The sequence below is a fragment of the Aotus nancymaae genome, unplaced genomic scaffold (assembly GCF_030222135.1).
Source record: "Aotus nancymaae isolate 86718 unplaced genomic scaffold, 86718_ANA_hifiasm-v0.15.2.pri h1tg000004l, whole genome shotgun sequence".
NCBI classification, from domain to species: Eukaryota; Metazoa; Chordata; class Mammalia; order Primates; family Aotidae; genus Aotus; species Aotus nancymaae.
Window position 1 is genome coordinate 69,697,011 of NW_026988415.1, and position 9,395 is coordinate 69,706,405.

A 9,395-nucleotide genomic window follows, 5' to 3' on the forward strand; every position below is an offset into this window, starting at 1 on the left:
GTGAGCTTAAATGCAGAATATTTAAAAATACACAGTCAGAGGAGACAAAAGAAAACATAATTAAAAAAATAAAGCATGCCTACAGTATCTAGAAAATAACCCCAAAAGGGCAAATCTAAGTTATTGGCCTTAGAGAGAAGGAGAGAAAGATAGTTGTACAAAATGTATTCAAAGGAATAGCAGATAACTTTCTAAACCCACAGAAAGATATATGCAAGTACAAGAAGGTTATAGAACATCAAGCAGATTTAACCCCAAAGAAGACTATCTCAAGGCATTTAATAATCAAATTCTAAATATCAAGGATAAAGCAAGAACCCTAAAAGCTGCAAGAGAAAACAAACAGATAACATACAATGAAGCTCCAGTATGTTTTGAAGCTTTTCAGTGGAAACTTTACAGGCCAGGAGCATGGCATGACATATTTAATGTGCTAAAGAAAAATAACTTTTATCCTGGAATAGTATATTCAGTGAAAATATCCCTCAAGCATGGAGGAGAAATAAAGACTTTCTGAGACAAATAAAAGCTGAGGGATTTCATGAATACTGGACCTGTCCTATAAGAAATACTAAAGGGAATACTTCAGTCAGAAAGAAAAGGACATTAATGAGCAGTAACCTCCTGAAGGTACAAAACTCACTGGTAATAGTAAGTACACAGAAAACACAGAATATTATAACTTTGTAACTGTGATGTGTAAACTACTCTTATTTCAAGTAGAAAAACTAAATGACAGACCAATCAAAAATAATAACTAAAAATTTTCAGGACATAATCAGTTGAATAAGATATACATAGAAAAAAAGTTAAAAAGCCAAAGGATGAAGTTAAGGTACACAGCTTTTAAAAGACTTTTTGTCTATTTGTTTTTTGTTTATGTAAGTTGGGTTAAATTGTTATCAGGTTAAAATAATGGATTATAAATTAGTAATTGTAAGCCTCATGGTAACCTCAAATCAAAAAATGTACAATGAATACACAAAAAATAAAACATAAGAAACTAAATCATACCGTCAGAGTAAATCACCTTCTCTAGAGGAAAATAGTAAGGAAAGAAAGAAAGAGAAGACCAGAAAACAAATAACAAGATGACAGGAGTAAGTCTTTACTTATCAATAATAACAGTGAATGTAAATGGACTAAACTCTTCAATCACATGACATAGACTAGCTGAAAGCATGAAAAAACAAGACCCATTGATCTGCTGGTTAAAAGAAACAAACTTCACCTATGATGTGATGCACAGACTAAAAATAAAGGCATGGAAAACGATATTACATGCCAATGGAAACCAAAAAAGGGCAGGAATAGCTATGCTTATATCAAAATAGACTTCAAGACAAAAACTAGAAGAAAAGGTAAAGAAGGTTACTATATAATGATAAAGAGGTCAATCGAGCAAGAGGATATAGCTATTTTAAACATATATGCAACCAACACTGGAACACCTAGATATAGAAACACTATTAGAGTGAAAGAGAGAGATTGACCCCAATAAAATAATAACCAGAGAATTCAACAGCTCACGTTCAGCACTGGACAGATTTTCCAGAAGAAAATCAACAAAGAATCATCAGACTTAGTCTGTGCTGTAGACTAAATGGATCTAATATTTATGGAACATTTCATCTAAGAGCTGCAGAATAGACATTCTTTTCCTCGGTACATCTATTATTCTCAATGATAGACCACATGTTAAGTCACAAAACAAGTTTTAAAACATTGAATACAAGTTAAAATAATATCAAGCATCTTCTCTGGCCCAATTAAATAGAACTACAAATCAATAACAAGAGAAATTCTGGAAATAATGCAAATATATGGAAATTAAACAGTATGCCCCAGAATCACCAGTGGGTCAATGAAGAAATTAAGAAGGAAATAAAAAAGTTTATTGAACCAAATGATAATAAAAGCACAGCATGCCAAAACCTATGGGATACAGCAAAAGTAGTACTAAGTAATAAGCAATAATGAGTAGTAATAAGTGCCTACATTTAAAAAAAGATAAAAACTGCAAACAAAAAATCTATGATGCATCTTAAAGAACTGGAAAGGCAAGCGCAAACAAAACACAAAATTAGAAGAAAAAAATAAAGATCAGAGCAGAAAAAAATAAAACTGAATAAAAAAGTACATAAGACCAATGACAAAATTTGGTTTTTTGAAGAGTTAAACAAAATGGACAAACCTTTACCCAGACTAAGAAAAAAAGAAAAACAACCCAAATAAATAAAATCAGCAATGATAATGGAAACATTACAACTGATAACTGCAGAAATTCAAACGATTATTAGTAGCCATTAACTATATGCCAATAAATTGTAAAATTTAGAAGAAATAGACAAATTCCTAGATTAGATACATACAACGTACCAAGTATGCACCACGAAGAAACCAAAACCTGAAGAGACCAATAACAAGTAATGATATCAAAGCCATAACAAAATGTCTCCCAGTAAAGAAAAGCTCGAAACCTGAGGGCTTCACAGCTGAATTCTACCAAACGTTTTTTTTTAAAAAATATTAAGTTCCAGGCTACATATGCAGAATATGCAGATTTATTACATAGGTAAACCTGTGCCATGGAATTCTACCAAACATTTAAATAACTACTAATGTCAATCCTATTCAAACTATTTTGAAAAATAACGGAGGAGGGAACACTTCCAAACTCATTGTACGAGGCCAATATTACCCTAATACCAAAACCAGACAAAGGCACATAAAAAACAACAAAAACTACAAGCCAACATCTCTGATGATTATTGATGCAACAATCCTCAACAAAATACTATAAAACAGAATTCGAAAATAGATTAGGAAAACCTGCTTCTGGGGCGGCGAGCGGCCAGGCTGGGTGTCTAGCGCGCGGGGCGAAAACGCGGAGTTGCGCCGCCCCTGGGGTGCCGGGCTCCATCGGGGGCGGCAGCCTCGCGGGTCGCCCTCCCGTGCGTCGCCCGCGGGCACCCTGGCCATGGGCCCCAGTGGGGCGCGCGCGGCGCTGGGCTGCCGGGGACGGTGGCGGCGGCATGAAGGTCACGTCCTTGACAGGCGCCAGCTGCGCAAGATAATCCACAAGGAGGCCGCGGCGCGCTGCGCGGTGCTCCACTGCCGGCCCTACCTGGCCTTGGCTTCCTCAAGCGTGAGCAGCTCGCTCAACATCAAAGTCAACTCGGTGGTGTTGCGGCGGGCCGGGCAGCCCGGTGTCCGAGCGCTAGTACTGCCTGACGAGGTGGCGCATGCGCGGCTCCTGCAGGAGGGTGGCGGCGGCGTGGCGACGGTGATGGTGCTGGACCAGGGCAGCCGCCTCTGACAGAAGCTGCGAGAGGAGAGCGCCGCGCGGGTCGTGCTCACCTCGCTGCTCGCCTGCCTGCCCTCTGGCCCGAGGGTCTACTTCCTCAAAGGGGGATATGAGACATTCTACTCGGAATATCCCGAGTGGTGCGTGGATGTAAAACCCATTTCACAAGAGAAGATTGAGAGTGAGAGAGCCCTCATCAGCCAGTGTGAAAAACCAGTCAGCTACAGGTCAGCTTATGACCAGGGTGGCCCAGTTGAAATCCTTCCCTTCCTCTACCTTGGAAGTGCTTATCATGAGTCCAAGTGTGAGTTCCTTGCTAACCTGCACATCACAGCCCTGCCGAATGTCTCCTGGCGGATCTCCGAGGTCTGCATGACCCACCTTCCCTACAAATGGATCCCTGTGGAAGACAACCACATGGCTGACATTAGCTCCCACCTTCAAGAAGCAATAGATTTCATTGACTGTGTCAGGGGAAAGAGAGGCAAGGTACTGGTCCACTGTGAGGCTAGGATCTCCCATTCACCCACCATCTGCATAGCTTACCTCATGAAGACCAAGCAGTTCTGTCTGAAGGAGGCCTTCGATTACATCAAGCAGAGGAGGGGTATGGTCTCACCCAACTTTGACTTCATGGGCCAGCTTCTGCAGTACGAATCTGATCCTGCCCTCCATGCCCAACCCCGAGCCTCCCTCCTGCCAAGGGGAGGCAGCAGGCTCTTAATTGATAGGCCATTTGCAGACACTGGCCCCTGACATGCAGAGTGCCTACTGCTCATTCCCTACTTCGGTGCTGGTGCTGGTGCCTACCCACTCAACAGACTCAGAGCTCAGCAGAAGCCCTCTGGCCATGGCCACATCCTGCTAAAACTGGATGGAGGAATTGGCCCAGCCCCAAGAACAACTGTGATTTTTGGTTTTAAGACTCATGGACATTTCATACCTGTGCAATACTGAAGACCTCACTCTGTCATGCTGCCCCAATGAGATAGTGAGTGATCATCAGGCTTGAAATGAACTTCAGATGGTCCTCAGGGTAGGTTCTCAGGACTGAAGGAAGGCCAAGCCATTAGGGGACCACAGCATGTGCTACTGTACTTCCAGACCCCTGCCCTCTCAGGGCTGCCTAGTCCTTGCACCTCAAACTTCACCTTTTCATTTCAAAAGCTAAGGCAATAAATACCTGCAGCAACATGGGAGAAAGAAGTTGCTGGACCAGGAGAAAAGGCAGTTACAAAACCAATTCATTTTGAAGGAAGTACAATTTCCACCTTGTTTTTTGAACTTTGACAGTTTCAGTGTCTGTCTCTGTTGCTTCAGAGCATAACCTGATCACCATCTAGTTGAGCAAGTAACCCTACAGGGCTTGTAGGGACACAATCAATATCCTGATTTGAACCCTGAAATGTTTTTTAGATACCTTCATGGGTCCAATGAGGCAGTTGAAGTAGCAAGATGTTGGCTTTTCTTTTTTTTTTTTTTTGCCATGGGTTCTTCACTGACCTTGGACTTTGGCATGATTCTTCGTTTGTTTATTTTCTTTTGAGACTGAGTCTCACTCTTGTTGCCCAGGCTGAAGTGCAATGGTGCGATCTTGGTTTACTGCAACTTCTGCCTCCCAGATTCAAGCTATTCTCCTGCCTCAGCCTCCCGAGTAGCTGGGATTACAGGCATGCACCACCACACCTGGCCAATTTTTGTATTTTTAGTGGAGATGGAGATTCTCCGATTTGATCAGGTTGGTCTCGAACTCTCCACCTCAGGTGATCCACCCACCTCGGCCTCCCAAAGTGCTGGGATTACAGGCGTGAGCCACCGTGCCCAGACAAGACATGAGAATCTTAACTGGAATGGAAGAAGTAAAGTTATCTTTGTTTGCAGATGATATGACCTTATATTTGGAAAAACCTAAAGACCACACAATAAAAGTTTTAGAACTGATAAACAAATTCAGTAAAGCTTCAGGTTACAAAATCAACATACAAAAACCACAGGCATTTCCATATGCCAATAGTGAAAAATCTAAAAGAGATATTAAACAGAAATCCCATTTAAAATAGCCACACATAAAACTAAATACCTAGGAATTAACCAAAAGACTAAAATATTTCAATCATTAAAATGATAAAACACTGATGAAGGAAATTGAAGAGGACATCAAAAAATATACAAATATTTTGTGTTCTACTAAATGGGCAAAAGCTGGAAGTAAACCCTTTGAAAACCAGTACAAAACAAGGATGTCCTCTCTGACCACTCCTATTCAACACAGTATTTGAACTTACGGTCAGGGAAATCAGGCAAGAGAAAGAAATAAAGCATATTCAAATAGGAAGAGAGGAAGTCAAATTGTCTCTGTTTGCAGATGACATAATTGTATATTTAGAAAACCCCATCGTCTCAGCCCAAAATCTCCTTAAACTGATAAGCAACTTCAGCAAAGTCTCAGAATAAAAAATCAATGTGCAAAAATCACAAGCATTCCTATACACCAATAACAGACAGAAAGACAAATAATAAGTAAACTCCCATTCACAACTGCTACAAAGAGAATAAAATACCTAGGAATACAACTTACAAGGAATGTGAAGGACCTCCTCAAGGATAACTATAAACCACTGCTCAAGGTATTAAGAGAGGACACAAAAAATGGAAAAACATTCCATGGTCATGGATAGGAAGAATCAATATCATGAAAATGGCCATACTGCCAAAAGTAACTTATATATTCAATGGTATCCCATCAAGTTACCATTGACTTTCTTTACAGATTTAGAAAAAACTACTTTAAATTTCATATGGAACCAAAAAAGAGCCTGTATAGCCAAGACAATCCTAAGCAAAAAGAACAAAGCTGGAGGCAACACCCTACCTGGCTTCAAACTATACTACAAAGCTACAGTAACAGAAACAGCATGGTACTGGTACCGAAACAGATATATAGACCAATGGAACAGAACAGAGGCCTCAGAAATAAAGCCACACATCTACAACCAACTGATAGTTAACAAACCTGAGAAAAACAAGCAATGGAGAAATGATTCCCTATTTCGAATATGGTATTGGGAAAACTGGCTAGCCATATGCAGAAAACTGAAACTGGAACCCTTTTTCTTACACCTTATACAAAAATTAACTCAAGATAGATTAAAGACTTAAACATAAGACCTAAAACCATAAAAGCCATAAAAGAAAACCTAGGCAATACCATTCAGGACATATGCATTGGCAAAGACTACATGACTAAAACACCAAAAGCAGTGGCAACAAAAGCCAAAATTGACAAATGGGATCTAATTAAACTAAAGAGCATAGCACAATAAACTATCATCAGAGTGAAGAGGCAACCTACTGAATGGGAGAAAATTTTTGCAATTGATCCATCTGACAAAGAGCTGATATTCCAAATCTACAAAGAACTTAAACAAATTTACAAGAAAAAAAAACCCAATCAAAAAGTGGGAGAAGGATATGAACAGACAATTCTCAAAAGAAGACATTTATGCAGCCAACAAACATATGAAAATAAGCTCATCATCACTGGTCATTAGAGAAATGCAAATCAAAACCATAATGAGATACCGTCTCATATGAGTTAGAATGGCAATCATTAAAAAGTCAGGAAAGAACAGATGCTGGAGAGGATGTGGAGAAATAGAAGCACTTTTACACTGTTGGTGGGAGTGTAAATTAATTCAACCACTGTGGAAGACAGTGTGGTGATTCCTCAAGGATCTAGAGCCAGAAATATCATTTGACCCAGCAATCCCATTACTGGGTGTATACCCAAAAAATTATAAATCATTCCACTATAAACACCCATGTACACGTATGTTTATTGCAGCACTGTTCACAATATCAAAGACTTGGAACCCACCCAAATGCCCATCAATGATAGACTGGATTAAGAAAATGTGTTAGATAAAAAAGGCCTGGAGTCCCTGGGCAAGATGGTTGAATAGGAACAGCTCCGGTGCACAGCTCCCAGTGAGATCGATGCAGAAGGCAGGTGATTTCCACATTATCAACTGAGGTACCTGGTTCATCTCATTGGGACTGGTTGGACAGTGGGTGCAGCCCAAGGAGGGCAAGTCAAAGCAGGGTGTCATGTTACCTCACCTGGGACATACATGGGGTCAGGGAACTCCATCTCTTAGCCAAGGGAAGCCATTAGGGACTGTTTCCTGCATTCTGGACCAGATACTGCACTTTTCCCATGGTCTTCACAACTTGCAGACCAGAAGATTCCCTCCAGTACCTACACAACCACCAGGGCCCTGGGTTTCCAGCACAAAACTGGGTGGCCATTTGGGTAGAAACTGAGCTAGCTGCAGTAATTTTTTTTTCATACCCCAGTGGTGCCTGGAATGCCAGCAAGACAGAATCATTCACCCCCCTGAAAAGGGGGCTGAAGTCAGGGGGCCAAGTGGTCTGGTTTGGCAGGTCCCACACCCACCGGGACCAGCAAGCTAAGATCCACTGGCTTGAAAATCTCGCAGCCAGCACAGCAGTCTGAACTTGACCTGGGTCATTTGAGCTCAGTGGAGGGAGGGGCATCTGCCATTGCTGAGGCTCAAGTAGGCGGTTTCAATCCTACAGTGTAAAACTGCTGGGAAATCTGAACTGGGTGGAGCCCAACGCAGTTCAGCAGCTGAAGGCTCTGTCTCACTAGATGTCCTCGCTGGGCAGGGCATCTCTGAAAAAAGGCAGAAGCTCATCGGGGACTTATAAATAAAGCCACTACCTTCCTGGGACAGAAAACCTGGGAAAGGGGTGGTAGTCGGTACAGCTTCAGTAGACCTAAATGTCCCTGCCTGACAGCTCTGAAGAGGGCAGCAGATTTCCCAACGCAGCATTCATGCTCTGATAAGGGACCAACTGCCTCTTCAAGTGGCTCCCTGACCCCTGTGTGTCCTGACTGGGGGACACCTCCCAGTAAGGGCCTACAGACACATCATACAGGAGAGCTCTGGCTGGCATCTGGTGGGTACCCCTCTGGGACAAAAGTACCAGAGGAAGAAACAGGCAGCAATCTTTGCTGCTCTGCAGCCTCCACCTGGTGATTCCCATGCAAGCAGGGGCTGGAGTGGACCTCCAGAAAACTCCACCAGACCTGCAGCAGAGAGGCATGACTGTTAGAAGGAAAACTAACAAACAGAAGGAAATAGTTTCAACATCAACAAAAAGGACGTCCACTCAGAGACCCCATCCAAAGGTCACCAATCTCAAAGACCAAAGGAAGATAAATCCACAAAGATGGGAAGAAACCAGTGCAAAAAGGCTAAAAACTCCAAAAACCAGAATGCCTCTTCTCCTTTAAGGGATCACAGCTCCTCGCCAACAAGGGAACAAAACTGATGGAGAATGAGTCTGATGAATTGACAGAAGCAGGCTTCAGAAGGTGGGTAATAATAAACTTCTCTGAGCTAAAGGAGCATATTCTAACCCAGCGCAAGGAAGCTACGATCCTTGAAAAAGGTTAGAAGAAATGCTAAGTAGAACAATCAGTTTAGAGAAGAACACAAACAACCTGATGGAGTTGAAAAACACAGCACGAGAACTTCGTGAAGCATACACAAGTTTCAATAGCTGAATTGATAAAGCAGAAGAAAGGATATCAGAGACTGAAGATCAACTCAATGAAATAAAGTGAAAAGGAAAGAATAGAGACAAAAGAGTGAATAAATAAACAAAGCCTCCAAGAAATACGGGATTATGTGAAAAGACCTAATCTATGTTTGATTGGTGTATCTGAAAGTGAAGGGGAGAATAAAACCAAGTTGGAAAACACTCTTCAGGATATTGTCCAGGAGAACTTCCCCAACAGAGCAAGGCAGGCCAGCATTCAAATTCAGGAAATACAGAGAACACCATAATGATGTTCCTTGAGAAGAGCAACTCCAAGACACATCACTGTCAGATTCATCAAGGATGAAATGAAAGAAAAAATATGAAGGGCAGCCAGACAGATAGGACGGGTTACCCACAAAAGGAGCCCATCAGACTAACAGAGGATCTCTTGGCAGAAACCCTACAAGCCAGAAGACAGTGAGGGCCAATATTCAACATTTTTAAAGAAAAGAATTTC

The 9,395-nt window shown here is 41.6% G+C and overlaps 1 pseudogene; it reads left to right on the forward strand.

The window, feature by feature from the left end:
- Positions 1-3,035: 3,035 nt before the first annotated feature.
- Positions 3,036-4,175, forward strand: LOC105732922 (dual specificity protein phosphatase 5-like; annotated as a pseudogene).
- The last annotated feature ends 5,220 nt before the right edge of the window (positions 4,176-9,395 follow it).